Source organism: Pelobates fuscus, chromosome 3 (genome assembly GCF_036172605.1).
Source record: "Pelobates fuscus isolate aPelFus1 chromosome 3, aPelFus1.pri, whole genome shotgun sequence".
In the NCBI taxonomy this organism is placed as follows: Eukaryota; Metazoa; Chordata; class Amphibia; order Anura; family Pelobatidae; genus Pelobates; species Pelobates fuscus.
Genome location: NC_086319.1, coordinates 175,933,680 through 175,953,940, shown reverse-complemented (window position 1 = coordinate 175,953,940; position 20,261 = coordinate 175,933,680). Strand labels below are relative to the sequence as shown.

The 20,261-nt window shown below is 40.0% G+C and overlaps 1 protein-coding gene across 1 annotated transcript in view; it reads right to left on the bottom strand.

Moving 5' to 3' along the window:
• The window catches only part of SOX30 (SRY-box transcription factor 30), a 96,908-nt gene that overhangs the window by 75,646 nt on the left and 1,001 nt on the right, over positions 1-20,261 (bottom strand). The gene's annotated exons all lie outside the window — the stretch shown is intronic.

Below are 20,261 nucleotides of genomic sequence, written 5' to 3'. Positions count from 1 at the left end.
GGCCTTGATTACACCACGACAGGCTAAATCCGTGGAGATAGAAGGGGTATTCCGGGTGCCCAAACCGCCGAAAGCGCCACCTAAGACCTGGTTGTTCAATTCCGCAATGGGAGAGACAAAATGGCGATGCTGGCGGCATCTAGGGACAAGCTGCCATACCACTTTGAAGCAATGGAGATCAACTTCTATGCCGACATATCGGGCAGCAGGGAATTTCGGCCACTCACATTGAGGCTACAGCAGCACAAAATCCGCTACCGCTGGCACTTCTCACGTGCCCTAACCATCTACCACAGGGAGGTATCCCACACAGCCCAGGACGTCAAGGAAGCAGCGGCCATTATACAGAATATGGGCCTCACGGACACAGCCCATACCCTACCCGAGACTCCCGCACACCGGCACCACTGGAACCCACAGACGGCAGCAGTGTTCGAGCCAAGATCGACCACAGTGGAGCCTTACACCCGGGCCACTACCTAAAGGCGACGGGGCCCATTCTCTACCTCCTCCATAATTGACTTGGAACACAACAGGTACGCTCACCCAGTCGGGACATAAGTTATACCCCAACACTTTCTCGACAGTCCGGGTCAGTAACCAACTGCCCCAGACACATCCCACCCCCCACGTATGTTTGTGAGTGACCTGGGCACCAGAGGTGCTTTCCCCGAGAGAAGACACCTTCGCAGACCGGATGAGAAGGGGGAGCCAAAACCTCTGCAAAAGACTGAGATCACTACTCAAGATCACTCCTAGCCCGTTCTTTTCATTGATAGATGTATTGTTAGATCTACTACCTTAACACTTACCTAGTTTAGGGCACCAATTCTTGCTACCAGCGTAGCGACTTAACATACGATCACACCACCACTTCCTCATACAAAGCTGAACGCAGGCACATGCCACACCTACACGGCCCTCAGGTAATTTAGGTGACAGTATACTCTCACGACTCTCTGGACCTCATGCAAACCACTTGACACACCGTAGCTAACTTATCCTCCCCAATATGCCAATTTGTTATCGAAGCTCAACCTTGCTATGTCTTACTTACACCCTCACATATCCCACGCAAAGCCTGCATATTAACCTAGGTTGAGACAACGCACAGCTTTTCAAACGTCGGAATGTCGGCGAAACTGCACAGTATTCCTAAAGCCTAGTTGCATATAGATACTCCTCGACTGTCCACTGCTAGTGCGGCGCAACAAACACGATCGATATGTAAAAATTTATCATGCCAAACACACACCCTAAACGAGAACCACCACGTACATTACCCTAAGCCTGTTTACCACTCTAGGATACGAAGACACACAGTAGGTACGCTGACTGACTAGCGAGTTATCGTGCATACTACCTTAACACTCTGACTAACACGCACCCTAAGAGAAAACACTCACCACTTAAGGACCGCATGTTACTACAAGTTTTTGACAACACTTAATTTTCTTTCTTCTTTCAACTTTTAAAAATGTTTAAATACACTGTTTATTATCATGGTACTTCCTAAAAATGTACATGGTTCTCCCAACAATAAGTTGGGTATCGAGACCTTATAGTTACCTACCGACGTTTTAAAAAATGGTATGTGTTTGTGGGGAAGTTTGAATAACTAACCAGCTAAACTACTCCAAAATGGAACATGGACACAGCATAAAACTTCAAAGTTAGAAAAAAAAATGAATGGCTGTGTCTCAAATGTGCCCCTTCAGCATCCACATATACCTGGCAAAGGTACATACGGGGGTGTTGTTGTACTCAGACGACATCGCTGAAAAACATATGAAGTATTATAAAGTCATAGCACACATAAGCTTTGCAAAATATACTGTGCAAACTCACTTTGTTTGTCAAAAAGGCAGAAAAAATGCTTATTTCCACTACACTTGATACAAGCTAGCTGAAAAATTATCCCACGCTAAGGTTCAAAATATGCCTTTTGAAATATCCTAGGATGTCTTCTTTAAGAAATTGTATGCCTTTATGGTGTAGCTGGAATATGTAGCCTGCTCAAGTGCTCCAAAGTGGGACACGGACTCATCAAAACCCTCCATGAAAATTCACACTTAAAAACCTGAACTTTCCACGTCTCTTTTACAGCACTGTAACTTCACAAAATAGTGTCTAGGTCATACAGTGGGCATATTGTCTTACTCAGAAGATGTAACTGAGCATAACTTGGGGGATTTTATGACAGTGGTACATATCAAGTGTAAGAAATACTCTGCAAAAATGCAACATGTATGTAAAAATTCTATTTTGTTCCCCTCACCACAAACATTGACATAAATTGGTGAAAAAATTGTGACAAGTTAAGGCACAATATACACCATATAATATACCCTGGGGTGTCTGCTTTATCAAATGAAAGCCTTTTGTGGGGTTATTTGAACAGTCAAACAACTATAATACCCCAAAATATGCCCATCATATCCATCTATGAAACTGAAATAGCCTTGTCTCTTATATGGCATTGTAGCTTTACAGAATAATGCCAAAGGCATTCAATGGGGGGTATCGTTATAATCAGCTGAACACACTATGGGGTTCTGTGCAGAAATAGAAAAGAGAAAAAAACTGTGCAGAAAACACCAGCTTCATGAAAAACACATTACAAAAACCTTGTTATATGTGTATATGTCAAAATATGGGGTAAACCGCACCAAATGCTTGTTTCACTGAGCAAAGCCTGGCTGTGCTGGTTTTAGGGTTTTAGCCCAGTGGCTAAGAGCGATCTGCTGAGTTCAAGAAAACTAACAGAAGCTAATAGTCATGTGCATTAGTTTTCGTATGAATACGATTTTGACCGAAAATTCAGTTTTTTTCGTATTTGTTTACTAAAACGTAAACGAAAGCCCTACATACAAAATGTAAACGAAACTAAAGGACAAATGCCGAATGCATTACCTTTTCTTTTCGTTCGTTTAATAAACTCTGTGCTGCAGGGGAATTAACCCCCACAGCACTGAGAAATAACACTGCGCATGCGCTGGAAAAAAAAGCAAGGAGGGAGCCGGCCACGCTACCAGCTCCCTCCTTGTAATAAATATAAATTCCTACCCCCCTGCATTAAAACCTATGGGTGTCACTATGACCGCCTTATTAATAAAAAGGAAGGTTAAATTCTTCCGCATGCCGCGAGTAGGGGCATGTCGCCTAAACAGCAAGCAGCCAGTGGCTGCTCGCTGTCATTTTCAACTGAATATAAATCAGTATGGGGGTCACTATGATTCTCATATTGATAAAAGGGAGGTTACATCCTCCTGCATGCCCCTAATAATAATTCCTTTTATTAAACAAACATTTGAAAAAATACATTATAGTTAAATATAGTTTAAAGAGAGTTTAAAAAGAGTCAATTACTTTTTTTTTTTTAATTCTTTATTTTAATTGTGCTTAGAATAACAAACACGCTTGTGTTGCCACGACAGCAAATACAAGCAGATAAAGTGAACAAGATTGTCAATAACATGGCAAACGTTAACAGCACATTTTTTTTTTTAACAAGAGAAGTTAGGTTAGGTAGAACTGTCTCTGACATTACTTTCGTCTAGGGTGGCAGCTACGAGAGGCAAAATAGAAATTTCGAGTAGTGTCAGGTGCGTTTAAAGATTAGGCATAGTTCGAGCCTACGAGTATGGTGATGCCCCTAGGGCCGAGTAGTTGTATAAGCGTCGCTATAGTAGGTATGTCGGTTGCCTTGTGCCATGTGTGTAACGGGTGTTCGTCAAGGGAGTTAAGTGGCACAAAAGTAAGAAGCCTGATGTAGGTTGGCTGCAGGCATAAACAATGTGGGTGTGTCAGCTAGACAACCTGTTGTGTGTGACCTGGGGGTAACCTGGGCATTCAGGTGAGGCAGGGACAGTACAGGCAGTGATAGTGATAATGCAGTGCCGTCTTGTAGCTCAGAGCCCGTCAACAGTGGGTTAATGGAGATATGCAAAATGAAAGACAGCGGGCCTAGACCCCGCGCACCCTGGTGAACCGGGAGTCAATGCAACCTCAATACCCCAACCCTGATGCCCATGCCACAGTTACAACAGCTTGAGACATTATAGTGTGATGCATTATGCTTTTGAGGTCACTATAGGATGAGATTTAAGAAATACCAATAACAAATATTGAGTGATAAAACAAATAATCAGTTAACTAATGACAAACTGGCAATGCATACACTGTGAGACTGCAGAATTGAGGCAGAGATAGGGAAAAGCAAATCAAGAGGGAAAAACAGAGCAACAAATGAAAAATAAATGTAACGAGTGCAAACTGAGCTCAGCTGCAGTTAAGAGAGTCCTCTCTGCTGCAAACCTTCACCCGATGCCATTAATGTGCTGGAACCGATAGTCCATTCTTTGGCCCGGTATGATGTCTATTTGTGCCCTCTTGCTGGGCTGTGGCAGATTCCGGTCCTCGTATGGTTCAGGCATGTTCCGATGCAATATCTTATGACCGGATCGGTGTGGCGGGTTGTGGCTGTCTAGGATCTGGGTAGGTGATTGTGTTCCTTGCTCCTTCCGACCTTTAGTGTTGGGTCCGCAGTGTTAGGTTGTGGAGGTTTCTGTACCCTGTCTCGCTGTCTGCGCCTTGCTTGTTTTCTCCGTGGGTGTCTCAGTTGGATTGTGGCAAATTGAATTGGATTGAATTCATTTTTCAAAATGCTATTTTTAAACCCACCTGTGATCCTAGAGACATATTATTTTTGATATGTATTTTTGCTACATTATCTAACTGTTGCAATTTATTGTGCATTTTGTATAAATATACTGTTGCACTATTGCATTGCCATAGTATACTAATCTGTGACTGCATTAAATGAAGGGAGAGTAGGGGACCTTAAGTAATTAAATTATTGGGGGGGCCTAATGTCCCCCCCAGGTCCCCACCCATGAGCGATGGGTGGGGACCTTAAATCATTAAATAATGGGGGGATCTAATGTTCCCTCAAAGTCCCCACCCATAAGTGGCACTTTATTATTTGTGGTCACCACCTGCCGCTTATGGGTGGGGACCTGTGGGGGATATTAGGTCCCCCCATTATTTATTTATTTAAGGACCCCACCTGCTGCTCATGGGTTGGGATCAGGGGGGACATTAGGTCCCCCCTTTCATTAATTAGGGTCCCCATCTGCCACTCATGGGTGGGGACCTGGGGGGGGGCATAAGGTCTCCCTCAGTATTTATTTAATTAGGGTCCCCACCCGCCGGTCATGGGTAGGGGCCTGCGGGGGACACTAGGTCCCACAGTTTATATTAATAGCCTCCACCCACGGGTCACTGGTGGGGGTGCGGGGGGGGACATAGTGCCATTTTAGTTATTTGGGTTCCCCACCATGGACCTGTGCCAGGTCTCCCCTTATTGCACTAGCGACTGGGAAGCAATAGCTGCCCGCTGCTCGCTGTTTAGGCGACATGCCCCACAAGCGGCATGCCGCGAGTAGGGGCTTGCAGTAGGATTTAACCTCCCTTTTATCAATATTGGGGTAATAGTGACCCCCACACTGATTTATATTCAGTTGAAAATGACAGCGAGCAGCCACTAGCTGCTTGCTGTTTAGGCGACATGCCCCTACTCGCGGTATGCCACGAGTAGGGGCATGCAGGAGGATTTAACCTCCCTTTTATTAATATGGGGATCACAGTAACCCCCATAGGTTTTAATGCAGGGGGGAGTAGGAATTAATATTTATTACAAGGAGGGAGCTGCATGCGCAGTGCTATTTATTTCCTAATGGATGAAAACAAATTATTTTTTCATGAATTTCATCCTAAAAACTAATGGTTTACGGACATAATCCGTAATGGACGAACAAAATCTCTATTTAGTACGAAATCATTCGTAAAAAACAAAAATTTCCATGGTGTACATGTCTAGAAGCTAATAAGCTAAGTAGCTAATAATGAAACTCAAACCCTGCAGCTACATGACCACAAATTAATGCAAATGGCTAAGAAAACTGACTCCATGGTTATTAAACCCTCAGATAAGGGACGTAACGAGGTAGTAATGGATCGGTGGCAGTATGTAGAGATGGTACAGTGTTTGATAGGATATTGTGATACATATAGCATTCTACATTCAGATCCCTCTATGAAGTATTCTCAAGAGCTTAAATCTTTGCTTGATGAAGCCCTTGCGAAGGCTCTAATAACCAAGGATGAATATAACTTTATGTGGATCAAGCATCCCAAGGTAGCTACATTTTATGCACTACTGAAAATTCACAAACAACAATCTATACTCACAGCCACACCAATAGTGTTGGGTAGGAATAATTTGACACAAAATGCCAGTATTTACGTTGACCATATGGGACCTGGTCAATATACTCCCATCATACCTTAGAGATACAAAGCAAACCTGAAATGTACTGGACAACTTACAGTTATCAGAAAATGCCATACCATGTAGTCTTGATGTAGAAGGCCTCTATAGTTCCATACCACATGAGGTGGGACTCTCCCATATATAATGTCATTCATTGACACACATACTCCATCAATACCTGCACATAATCAGCTTGTCAGGAAACTTTTAAAATTTATTTTGACGCACAGCTACTTTCTCTTTCAGGGAAAATACTATCACCAGGTGAGGGGGACTTCTATGGGGACGGCTTGTGCCCCCTCATATCCAACCTTCACCTGGGATGGTGGGAGAAGACGTTTGTATTTGTTGATGAGCTTGCAAAATATACCAAGTTTATTCAACTATGGAAACGTTACATAAATGACATTCTGATAGTCTTGACAAGTACTAGTGAAGCTTTCTTAGAATTTGTAGACCTCTTGAATCATAATGATATCAACCTAAGATTGACAACAGAGGTTGGTGGACACCGTTGAACTTTCTGGATATCACGATTAGCGTGGAAAGTGATAAGAAACTTTGCACCACACTCTTTCACAAGTCCACTGCAACAAACAATTTTTGTTGAACTGGGAAAGCTGGCACCCACCAGGGGGAATACCGATTGGACAGTAGCTTTGCATGAGCTTTGCATGAGACGAAATTGTTCGTAGAAGATTTTAAACTGAAAGCTAAAACCCTCAGTACAGTAGTTTAAAGCTAAGATACCCTAATTGATGCTTTAAGTAAGCATATAGAAGGGCACTTCTGACTGAGAGAGGACTTACCAACAACACCAACATCATAAGTTGCATATAGTCAAAACTATCTTGGAAAGATTTTGGCCATTAATATACCAAGACATTTACAACAAGTAGTTACACCCCATGTTTCTATTACAGTCAGAAGGGGGTGTAATCTTAAGGATACCTTGGCCCCAAGTTTTCCTACTGTTAAATCATCATGGCTTTTATCTCCCACAATTGGAACTTACCAATGTGGGATATGTAAAGCTTGCAAATACAAATCCAGCGCCATTCCAACTTTACGAACTCTACCGATTCTGTGTCACGGTTCTCGTGACATCCAGACGGCCAGACGCCCAGTGCCCAAAAGGGGATTTGAACCTGGGTCCTTCGTATCCTGGGCCACAGCAGATTCTGTTCCAGATTCCTGGCTTTGTCTGCAGCACTAGGGGGCTGGACTCCATCTGTGGCTGATACCTGTGCTTCAGCTGAGGTAGATCGATAATCAACCGGGTATTTAAACACTGCCTTGCCCTGGGAACTCTGTCAGTTTTTTGATCGTGAATTGTTCCTGTTTTGTCTCCTGATACTTATTCTCCAGATTGACCCTCCTGACCTTGGCTTCCCTCCTTGTTTATCCTGACCTCTGTCATCCGCTGACTTTGGCTTATCCTCAACAATCCTTCTGCTTGTGTCCTTGTCTGTACTGTGAATTGGAGCACCTTTCATGCACAGCCCTCGTGCACAGATTCACAGTCCTGGTGGGTTCTAACCTTATCACCTTGGACTGTGTTCATCTGCAAGGGTGAGCACAAATATCTGCCTACCGGACTCCCACCCGTCATTTTGAAACTTTTACAACTAATACATTCTTCAATTGTGAAACGATGGGACTGGGATATCTGCTTAATTGTAGCTGCCAGATTAATTATGTAGACAAGACACGCCATGCCTTTAAAAGAAGAATACTAGAACATGTGAATTCTGTCAACCCTTCTAGGCATATTCATACCCCTATCTCAAAACACCTCAAACTACATCATGGGGGCTCTTCGGATAGGTTGCATTTCTGTGGCATTGAAAGAGTAGTTTTAGAGAGAGAGAGAGAGTTATTAAAGAGAGAGTTATTGGATTTTTCAACTTAAAACTCTGTCACCACTAGGGTTGAATTAAGGTTTCTCTCATACATCATTCATCTTGGATTGAATTGCCTCCCTTTAATCAGCTATAGTAGCACTTCTCATTTCTTATACAGTATCTTGTTCAACTTATATTTTCACACATTTTAATAATATTGGGATATTTTTGTTTATTCATTTTGTCTCTTATAGAGTAGGCATGCCCCAGAAATTATGGTTTGTGTTGTCACAGTGGTGTCTAATACGAATTTTAAACTATATTTGTAAGATGGTTTATTATGACACTAATCTTTACAATAAGGTCTCTGATTAGTTTGTTATAGCATTATTATTATTACTTTTTATTTATTTTATTATTTTTAAATATTTTTTTTCATTATCATTTCTATTTGCGTTTATTTATTCCTTTGCTTTGGATAGTTCATATTAAGTACAGCATATCATAGTGAGTTACAATTTTGTGCAGTGTTGATTTTTCATGAGAATCTCACGTACACTACAATCGTGAGGTCTCTCATTGCATAACATGGTAAGACACGTCCCCCCGCCCCAAAAGGAACTGATTGGCTTCTTTGTACTTTGGGGACTGCGCCAGATTAATTAATTACTATTAACTCTGCTAGCGGCTGAACATAGGGACGTTTATATACACAGTGAAGATAAGTTTGGACTTACCTACTCTCTAGTTTCCCATTTATTTATTGATTTACTCGTCAGGGGTATTTATCATTTATCTAAGGGATCGGGATTAAGTATTCCCTACATATTTCATGTGACCCAGATCGCTTCATCGCTAATTTCTGGTTAGAATTTACCCAGACTTTTGTCTTATCCCCGCGGGACGTGAGGATATGCCTTACCAACAGGTGTTCCAACGTGTATTTATTTATTATCCACTAATTTTATTTTTTAACGAGATCTTAACCCCTTAACACCACAGCCAAATGTACAAGTTGTGAACAGAACAAAACGTAAACAAAACCTGGCATTTGCGCTATATGTCTGTCCAACCGTAATTCACCTCTTTCATATGAAATGCATCCCCCCTTATTATATATCATTTTATTCAGGGGAAACAGGGCTTTCATTTAACATTAAATATTTAGGTATTGAACATAATTTAATATAAAAAATATATAAAAAAATGGGAGAAAAAAAGATTTTTTTATTTTTTTAGTTCTATGTGACATTTTAACTGTGGATGTCAAAATACTGTTTGCTTTTACTGCAATGCAATACACATATTTGTATTCAGCGATGTCTCACATGTAAAACAGTACCCCCTATATACAGGTTTTATGGTGTTTTGGGAAGTTACAGGGTCAAATATAGCGTGTTACATTTGAAATTGAAATTCGCCAGATTGGTTACGTTGCCTTTGAGACTGTATAGTAGCCCAGGAATTAAATTTACACCCATAATGGCATACCATTTGCAATAGTAGACAACCCAAGGTATTGCAAATGGGGTATGTCCAGTCCTTTTTAGTAGCCATTTGGTCACAAACACTGGCCAAAGTTAGCGTTAGTATTTGTTTGTGTGTGAAAAATGCAAAAAACGCCAATTTTGGCCAGTGTTTGTGACTAAGTGGCTACTAAAAAAGTCTGGACAAACCCCATTTGCAATACCTTGGGTTGTCTACTATTGCAAATGGTATGCCATCATAGGGGTAATTTTCATTCTTGGGCTACCATAGGGTCACAAAGGCAACGTAAGCAATCTGGCGAATTTTAATGTGAAAAAACTGAAACACAAGCCTTATATTTGACGCTGTAACTTTTGAAAACACCATAAAACCTGTACATGTGGGGTACTGTTGTACTCGGGAGACTTCGCTCAACACAAATATTTGTATTTCAAAACAGTAAAAAGTATTGCAGCAATAATATCGTCCGTGTAAGTGCTGTTTGTGCGTGAAAAATGCAGAAAACGTCACTTTTACTGGCGATATCATCGTTGTAATACATTTTACTGTTTTGAAACACTAATATTTGTGTTCAGCAAAGTCTCCCGAGTAAAACAGTACCCCCCATGTACAGGTTTTATGGTGTCTTGGAAAGTTATAGGGTTAAATATAGTGCTAGCAAATTAAATTCCCTATACTTTCGGCATGGGTTGTCAGGCAGGTCCCGCTAATTGTAATTAATTAGGATACCTAATTATGTAAAATTATTACATAAATATATGTGTAGAATTAATATATGTATATATATACATATGTGTATATATACGTATATATATATATATAATTTTTTTTTAATATTTTTATTTATATATAGGTATATATAGTGATATATACGTATATATTTATGTATATAGATATATATATTATGATATATATTATTTTGTTCTACGTGTATTTTGATATAAATATATATATATTATTATCACAATACAGTTAGAACGAAATAACACACATCTATATATTTTTTAATTATTTATTTTTAAATATTTTTTTAATTTTATTTTTTTACGTATTTACATATATATTTTTTTTATATTATATATAAATATATATATAACAATAATTATATATATATTTAATCAGTATCAGTCTACGTGTAATTTGATATTAATATATATATATATATATATATATATATTAATATTTAAATACACGTCGTGTATGTGTAAATGTGTGTATGTGTATATATATATATATATATATATACTTAGATCATATATATATAATATATATGATCTAAGTATATTTTATTTGTAACTGTAATTTTTTTTATTTATTTTTTGAACTAATATTTTATTTTTTTTACAGGACAGGGGGCAGAGACAGTGTTAGCCAGTGATGTCACATCACTGGCTGACACACAGGATCAGTGATCACAGTGACTGCCTGTCACTGTGATCACCTCCTGCAGATTGGGTAATTGACCACAGGGGGGAGTGCCTGGGTGGTACAAGCACTCCCCCCTTCCAATCTGCAGGGGGATCATTGTGCCAGTTACATGTGTCAGCCAATAGGCTGACACATGTAACACTGATCGCAGTGACAGGCTGTCACTGCGATCAGAGCGCTCTGAGATCGCAGTGACAGCCTGTCACTGCGATCTCAGACCTAGCAGATCGCGGTCACTGACCCCAGGGGGACTGCCTGGGGGGCCAGGTAAGTCCCCCGACCGCGATCTGCAGAAGGGGAAAGCCGCCGGCCGCATGTGTCAGCCGATTTGAAATCGGCTGACACATGCTGAATACTGGTCGCAGTGACAGCCTGTCACTGCGATCAGAGACTGCAGATCGCGGTCACCGGCCACAGGGGGGGTTGCCCGGGGGGCCAGGCATCCCCCCCGACCGCGATCTGCAGCGGGAGAATACCGCCGGCCACGTGGGCGGCAATAAAAGCGAGGACGTACTATTACGCCCGCTGGCGTTTAGAGCCGGTTTCTGCGTGGCGTAATAGTACGTCCTCCGGACTTAAAGGGTTAAGTATGAGCACTGCATGATCTAGTTTAGAGACTCTACATATTATATAAGTCTGTAATATTAGACACCTTGGGGTTTCATCACCCCTCTTTATTATGAATCTTGATAAATTTTACAGACCATAGGGGGGTGTATGTGGTTTTATTTAGATTGTGGGACTTCTTGGATTATTCACTCCAACACATTACTATGATCTAACACATTCATGATTTTTTTATATCCTTTCTGACTTATGATTGGATTACAAGCCTGTGGGTGTTACTCACCAGGATGACGTGGGCTTTCCCACGGCTACAATCTGAGTGATATGTATCACTCCTGGCTCCCATCTGGAACATGCCTACACCCTGTTCCAAATGATTATGCAAATTATATTTTTCTCATTTACCTAAATAATTGATGTAAATAACAGTCAGCATAATTCTCATGTTATCAACTATTAAGAGTACAATTCAAGTTTGATTGAACAAACCTCCTAATGATAACAGTATTTTTTTTAAACATAAAAAACTAACAATGCACTTTTCCAAATTATTACGCACAGTAAGTTTCAAAACACTTTATAGGTTGTAAAGAACTGAAAATTGTCATTTGTTGTGTTTGCAGCATATTTACTGAAATCAAAAGCTATTTCAATCGAACTTATAACAACATTTTAATTTTTTAAACATTTTAACAGGTCACGTTACATTTTAACATAGGACCCCTTATTTGATAGCAGCTTCACAAGTCTTGCATCCATTGAACTTGTGAGTTTTTGGACAGTTTCTTCTTGAATTTGTTTGCTGTCAGATGTCAGAATAGCCTCCCAGAGCTGCTGTTTCTATGTAAACTGCCTCCCACCCCCATAGATCTTTTGCTTGAGGATGCTCCAAAGGTTCTCAATAGGATTGAGGTCAGGGGAGGATGGAGGCCACACCATGACTTTCTCTCCTTTTACCCCATAGCAGTCATTGATGCAGATGTATTCTTTGCAGCATGAGATGGTGCATTGTCAGGGCCGTCTTTAAGGTGGGGCAAAAGGGGCAGCTGCCCCGGGCCCAGTTACTCCTGGGGGGCCTAAGGCAGCTGCCCCATGGGCCCCCTGTAGCACCAGAGGTAATCAGGGGCCACAGCCCTTTAATACTGCTCCGGACCGGGCCCCTGTAATATGGGGGTGGATGACTACATACTCACTGCTAGCCCCCTCACATACTTCCCTGTGAGTCTCTTTGTTTCCCGGGCATGCTGGGAGGAAGTGAGGCCAGATCGCTTCCTCCCAGTAAGAACAGATCACTTCCTCCTCAGTGCTGCTGGGGAGGGGGCACACACCACACAGAGGATGCAAGCATTGTGGGGGGAGAGGGACTGGGGCAGCTGAATGCAGACTCCTATCAGCCAGGGCCAGCAAGCTCCCACTGGACCCCATGAAAACCACCCTTCTGAACCCAAAAGGTAAGGAGACAGGAGAGGGGCTAAATATTATTATTTTTTTTCATCAGACATTACAAACACCCATGTGTGGGTGTTTGTAACGAAACACACTGGGGATAACTACATGTTAGAAATGTCTAGATGAACCTGACAGTGCCCTATTAAATATAAATAAATAAAACATTGACAAATATTTATTTTAACTATGTAAGAACAGAGTTAAGATATTATATTGGCCAAGATAGAGGGCAGAGATTAAAATATGTAAATTGACACTTATATATGTGTGTGTACATGGGTCTCAGTAAGTGTGTATCTAGTTGTGTGTGTGTGTATCTGTGTGTCAGTGTGTATGTGTACCTGTGTGTATGTAAGTGTCGGTGTGTAAGTGTCCATCTGAGTGTGTGGTAATGCATACATCCCAACATTTTAATGCCAACACAAATACACTCCTACATTCCATCACTAGCACTGTACACAAATACACCCCTGCATGCATACCTCTGTGTATGTGTGTATCTGAGTGTGTGTACATATCTGTGTCGATGTGTGTGTGTGTCTCTGTGTGGCTGTGCCAGTGTGTGTATGTCAGTGTGTGTATCAAAGTGCATGTATCTGTGTGCCAAAGGGTGTGTATCTGTGTATGTGTGTGTATATGCCAGTATGTGACAAGGTGTATCTGCGTGTTAATGTGTATATTTATATGTGTTAATATGTAAGTACATACATCCCAGAAATCAAACAGAACATGGAAACACACCCATGCAAACACAAACATTACATATAAACAAACCCCTTTGCTGAAACACCAATACTACACACAAATGTACATATGCATTTAAAAAACAACACTACATCCAAACACACCCATGCATGCAAATGCAAACAATACATACAAACACACCCCTGCATGCAAATACAAACACATCCCTGTATTAAAACGCTAAAATGATATTAAAACATCAACTCTACAGACAAAAGCACGCCTGCATTTAACCCCTTAAGACCGCAGGATGTTCTATGCCGTCCTTATTTTGGTGGCTCTAAACGCCCCAGGACGGCATAGAACATCCTGCGATCTAATGTACTTACCCGGTCGCCGGCGATCCCACGCCGGCGATCCCACGCCGGCGATCGCGGTATGGGGGACTTACCTTGGAGCCCACAGAGTCCCCCTCCGTCCTCTTCGGCCCCCCAGGGCCATGTGATCGCGAGGTCCTTGCGAGGACCCCGCGATCACATGGACGGCTTAGCCGTCCATGTCAATGCCAGCAGGGGGAGTGCCTGTAATGACAGGTACTCCCCCTGCTGTCTGAAAAATAAATGAAACATGTTAAATAAGTGTAAAATTAAATAATATATACTTAGATCATATATATATATTTATATTTATGATCTAAGTATATATATATACACATATACACATATACACATAAATATACATACACTGTCTACGTGTATTTTAATATTAATATATACATAATTATATATATATATATTAATATCAAAATACACGTACAATGATATTGATTAAATATATATAATAACAAATAATAAAAATAAATAGATAAAAAATATATAAACATGCGTCATTTCATTCTAACTGTATTTTAAAATGAATATATATATATTGATATCAAAATACATGTAGAACGAAATAATATATATATTTATATACATAAGTATATACGTATATATCACTATATATAGATACCTATATATAAATAAAAATAATAAAAAAAATTATATACATATATATATACACATATATATATATACACACATATATATATATATATATATAATAATTCTACGTATATATTTATGTAATAATTTTACATAATTAGGTCATTTCATTAATTACAATTTGCAGGACCTGCCTGACAACCCAGGCCGAAGGTTCAGGGAATTACATTTTCTAGCCCTTTATTTAACCCTGTAACTTTCCAAGACACCATAAAACCTGTACATGGGGGGTACTGTTTTACTCGGACGACTTCGCTGAACACAAATATTAGTTTTTCAAAACAGTAAAATATATTACAACGACGATATCGTCAGTGACAGTGACATTTTTTGCATTTTTCACACACAAATGGCACTTACACTGACAATATAATTGTTGTGATACGTTTTACTGTTTTGAAACACTAATATTTGTGTTCAGCGAAGTCTCCTGAATATAACAGTACCCCTCATTTACAGGTTTTATGGTGTTTTAAAAAGTTACAGAGTCAAATATACGGTTTACGTTTCAGTTTTTTCACATTAAAATTCGCCAGGTTGCCTTTGAGACCGTATGGTAGCCCAGGAATGAAAATTATCCCCATGATGGCATACCATTTGCAATAGTAGACAACCCAGGGTATTGCAAATAGGGTATGTTCAGTTTTTTTTAGTAGCCACTTAGTCACAAACACTGGCCAAAATTTGCGTTCAAATTAGTTTTTTGCATTTTCAAATATTAACACTAACTTTGGCCAGTGTTTGTGATCAAGTGGCTACTAAAAAAGACTGGACATACTCCATTTGCAATACCTTGGGTTGTCTACTTTTGCAAATGGTATGCCATCATGGGGGTAATTCTTATTCCTGGGCTACCATATGGTCTCAAAGGCAACATAACCAATCTGGCGAATTTCAATGTGAAAAAACTGAAATATGTAACATGCTATATTTGACCCTGTAACTTCCCAAAACACCATAAAACCTGTACATAGGGGGTACTGTTTTACACGTGAGACATTGCTGAATACAAATATGTGTATTGTATTGCAGTAAAAGCAAACAGTATTTTGACATTCACAGTTAAAATGTCATGTAGAACTAAAACAAATTAAAAAATTCTTATTTTCTCCCATTTTTTTTATATTTTTTTCATATTAAATTATGTTCCATACCTAAATATTTGATGTTAAACGAAAGCCCTCTTTCCCCTGAATAAAATGATATATAATAAGTGTTGGTGCATTTAATATGAAAGAGGTGAATTACGGTTGGACAGACATATAGCGCAAATTCCAGTTTTTGTTTACATTTTTTTTGGATCACAACTTGTACATTTGGTTGCGGTCTTAAGGGGTTAAAAGCCAACACTACAGACAAACACACACCCCTGCATTCAAACGCAAACACTACACACAAGTACACCACTGCATTCCAATGGTAACAGTAAATACAAATACACCCCTACATGCACACATACACTCTATACAAAAACATGCTATAACATGCTTACCTTCAAATGCACAAACACTGCTCACAAACACAACCCTGCAAGGATGGTAGATCCTCAGCTGTCACAGCATCGCATGACTTATATGAAAGATGGGGATTTATCTTTTCTTCCCTCTTGCGATACAGGGAAGGCTTGAAAAATATTCTTGCAGCAGGGCACTCTATACATTAGTTCTGCCACTTAGTTGGAGTTGAGGTTGTGATTGCATGCCCGAGAGATGGGGGGCCAGGGTCCAAGGGGCCCAGGTAAATGTTTGCCCAGGGTCCAATCAATATTAAAGACGGCCCTGTGCATTGTCATGCATGAAGATGATTTTATTACGGAAAGCATAGTTCTTCCTTCTGTACCAGGGAAGAAGGTGGTCAGTCAGAAACTCCACATACTTTGCAGAGGTCATCTTTACACCTTCGGGGACCTTAAAGGGGCCGACCAGCTCTCTTCCCATGATTCCGGCCCACAACATGACTGCACCACCGCCTTGCTGACGTTGCAGCCTTGTTGGAACAGGGTGGCCGCCCACCAACCATCCACTACTCCATCCATCTGGACCATCCAGGGTTGCATGGCACTCATCAGTGAACAGGACTGTTTGAAAATTAGTCTTCATGTATTTTTCTGCCAAATGCAGCTGTTTCTGCTTTTGAGCAGAATAGAAGGTTTATGAACAGTTGCAAGACTCTGGAGGACTTTACACCTTGATGTCTGTGGGACTCCAGAGGCACCAGTAGCTTCAAATATCTGTTTGCTACTATGTAATGGTATTTTAGCAGCTGCTCTCTTGATCTGATGCAAGGATCTGGCAAAAATCATCCTCAATGTGCCTTTATCTGCACGAACCCGTCTCTGCTCTGAATCAGCCACAAATCTCTTAATAGTGCGATGATGACGCTTAAGTTTTCGCGAAATATCTAATGTTTTCATACCTCGTCCAAGGCATTGAACTATTTCACTCTTTTCTGCAGCAGAGAGATCCTTTTTCTTCCTCATATTGCATGAAAATGGTGCTCTTAGTTTTTCATTAAATTGGGCTCACCTGGCAATCTAATTATCACAGGTGTCCGAGATTGTTTTCAGTGATCAAAAGAGCCCTGAGACACAATGCCATCCATGAGTTAAACTGAAAACAAAATATTTAATCTTTGTGACACTTAAATAGAATTTGCATAATAATTTGGAACAGGGTGTATATAGAGGAGAGGAGGATATTCTAGTTCACAGTTTTTCCCTGACGAAGGTGCACGTGTATTTGCACCGAAACGTGCGTCGGATTGTTTTTGCTATGGGGTGGTTACTTTTATAATTTTTTTCGGGCACGTTACCTCACTATGTTGTTACACTTTGTGAATTGAAGGAGTTGTATGTCTAACTCTGATGGAATTATGATTTCAGAGACTTTTTTTTCTCTTTTCTTTTTCCTCCTACACCTGTCTAGTTAGATGTTAAGGGAGAGAGGCTGTGTCTACACACTTTGAATTTTCCTGTTTATACTTTTCTAAGCTAATTAACTTTTTCAGAAATTGATGCCAGTATTTTTTGTCCTCTCTCCCATTGCTTCATAGTATTTCTCATGGCGATATTTATGTTTTATAGTGTGGTAATTGGCCTATTACAATAAAGCCTACAGATACACACTCGTATATTAATTCTATGGTATGCCATATTTATGGCTTCCATTCTGTCTCTGCCCTCTATCTAAGCAATATTAGATTAAGGCTTAGGAGAAGCATTTTTAAGGCCTTTAACTATGTCTCAAGTGTGTATCATATAGATTAAAGTGTTATTCACAACAAGTTACTGTTTCTATTTTCCAGGCAGCATCCCCTCAGTGTGTGAGAGATGTGCATATTTTCTTTTTGCATTTATTATACTAAAGGGATAAGCCCAGAGGCACCCTCACTGGTGATCAGATTCTGTGGGAGACACTAACCCCCGGGTGTGTGTCTACCCGCGGACTCTCCCCGTGGACTCTGTTTAATTTGTTTTCTATTTCTCACAGAAGCTCCTAAACTGAGGAGGCAGGGAGCAGAGGTGGCTCTTTAATTAGGCCATTTGTGACGAAGGATCCAAAAATAGGAGGGGACCCGGCGGCCCTTCCATTCAGTCTGAACATAGAGGGAGCCAATCACAGCATCCGGTCTGCAGCTTTGCTGGGTGCAGAGCTTAAGACCATGTGGCAAGTGTGTCGCGAGCTCTGGCCAATCACACTGCAAGCCTCTAAACAATTAATACAGACGCTTGCTTCTATAACCTTATACACCCACAATACAACCCCCCTTTTTTTTTTTTTTTTTACTTTCGATGTTAGTGGAGGCCTCATGTTTGAGTTTCACCTAAGGCCTCACAAAGTCTAGAGCCGCCACTAGCAAAGAGGCGGCACTTTGGGAAACCCAGATCACAAGTCAAATAGCGCCTTGTAGTGGTTATGGTGCCAGGAGTGGGCAGTCGCCCCCCCCCATCCTCCTTTTGTAAGTTGTCAAACTATTTTAGAACGATTTCACTTTTTATATGGGCTCTGTGAGATGCCACTACAGTTTTCAGAAAGCAGGAAGCTTCTGCTTTGGATTTTTCCATTAGCTTCCCAGTGCTAAGAATTGCAGTGCAGACTGAAATCATCAGCTGATCACTCATAGCCAATAAGCTTCCCGCTTTCTAAAGGCTGCACTGCCTGGCGAATACCAGGTAAGAACTCAAATTGTTCTAATACAGTTCAACTACTTACTTTATGAAATGGCACGGCAATCCTGACATCAAAACCACTACAGTGCATGGTGTGTTTTTTTGAGATGTTAACTGAATTTTTAGTGTTCAAGAATTTTTATTGAGATTTTTAGAAGGGGAGGGGGTACAGAAAAAAGAGTGGGATTTAACAAGCCAGTAATACAATACAATCTCGTTAGCTTTAGTCACCTTTGGGTTTGACCCTCAGTTACATTCCGCATTTATATTCTTCGTGTGCCTATATATACTCCTATATACTCGTGCACACCTAAATTTATACACAATTTTAGTTCCCTTTTCTATACACGTTGTTGTCAATCAGATATAAGGACATGAATTTTTATCTTTACATAAGTTTTATGTGAATTAAAATTCTGTCTTAATAAGAATAAAACTATTTTTATTGAAGCATCAATGTGTTTTAAAGATTACAGTTGTGCCTGCAACAGAATATCACAATGTGACTTCCTGATGATAACATACATACAGCCGTTGGGAAAAAAAGAGCTTGTTAGTTCACATAGGTCAGCCTAGGTCACACAGGTCAATATTCTTTGACATGTATTTAATAATCAGGAGAATTAGCAAAATATAGAGTGTAGACAAACTGTGTCCAAAATTGGAATAGAAGTGATCTGGAGAGGTTTCATTCTCGAATAGTTAGCCTAAATTGGACCAAAGAAGATTTCAATCTACCACACTTCAGTGAGCATGAACACTTTCCTGCTCTGTATGCCAAGGTACTCTATATCTCCGAATTGTCAGCAAGTACAATTACTAAAAATCAGTTAGAAATGTTTAGTTGTTGTTAAAGCTGGCAAAAACTGTAATAGAGAGATACAAAATAAAACTGGTAATTTTACACAAAATAACTCTTTGTGGGATGTTTATTAAAGTGTTCTGAAAATACAGTGTTTTGTTTTTTAAAATCATTACTTTGATCATGTGTTTTTAAGTGATCTAAAAATGACAGTTGTCTTCTTAATAAAATCTGACAGTTTTAGCAAAAAAATTCCATTTTAGAAGACCCCAAATTTAGCATGGCAGAAAAACAGTAGTGGTAAGAAAGATATATTTTGGTTGCGTATATTCAAAATAATGCTTGTTAGGCCACACAAAAAAAAGAAACCGATTTAATAAATAGTGTTAAAAATTAAAATTAAAAACCACTGTTATAGAGACTTGTACTGCGGAACTGAACTGTTTTGCCTTAG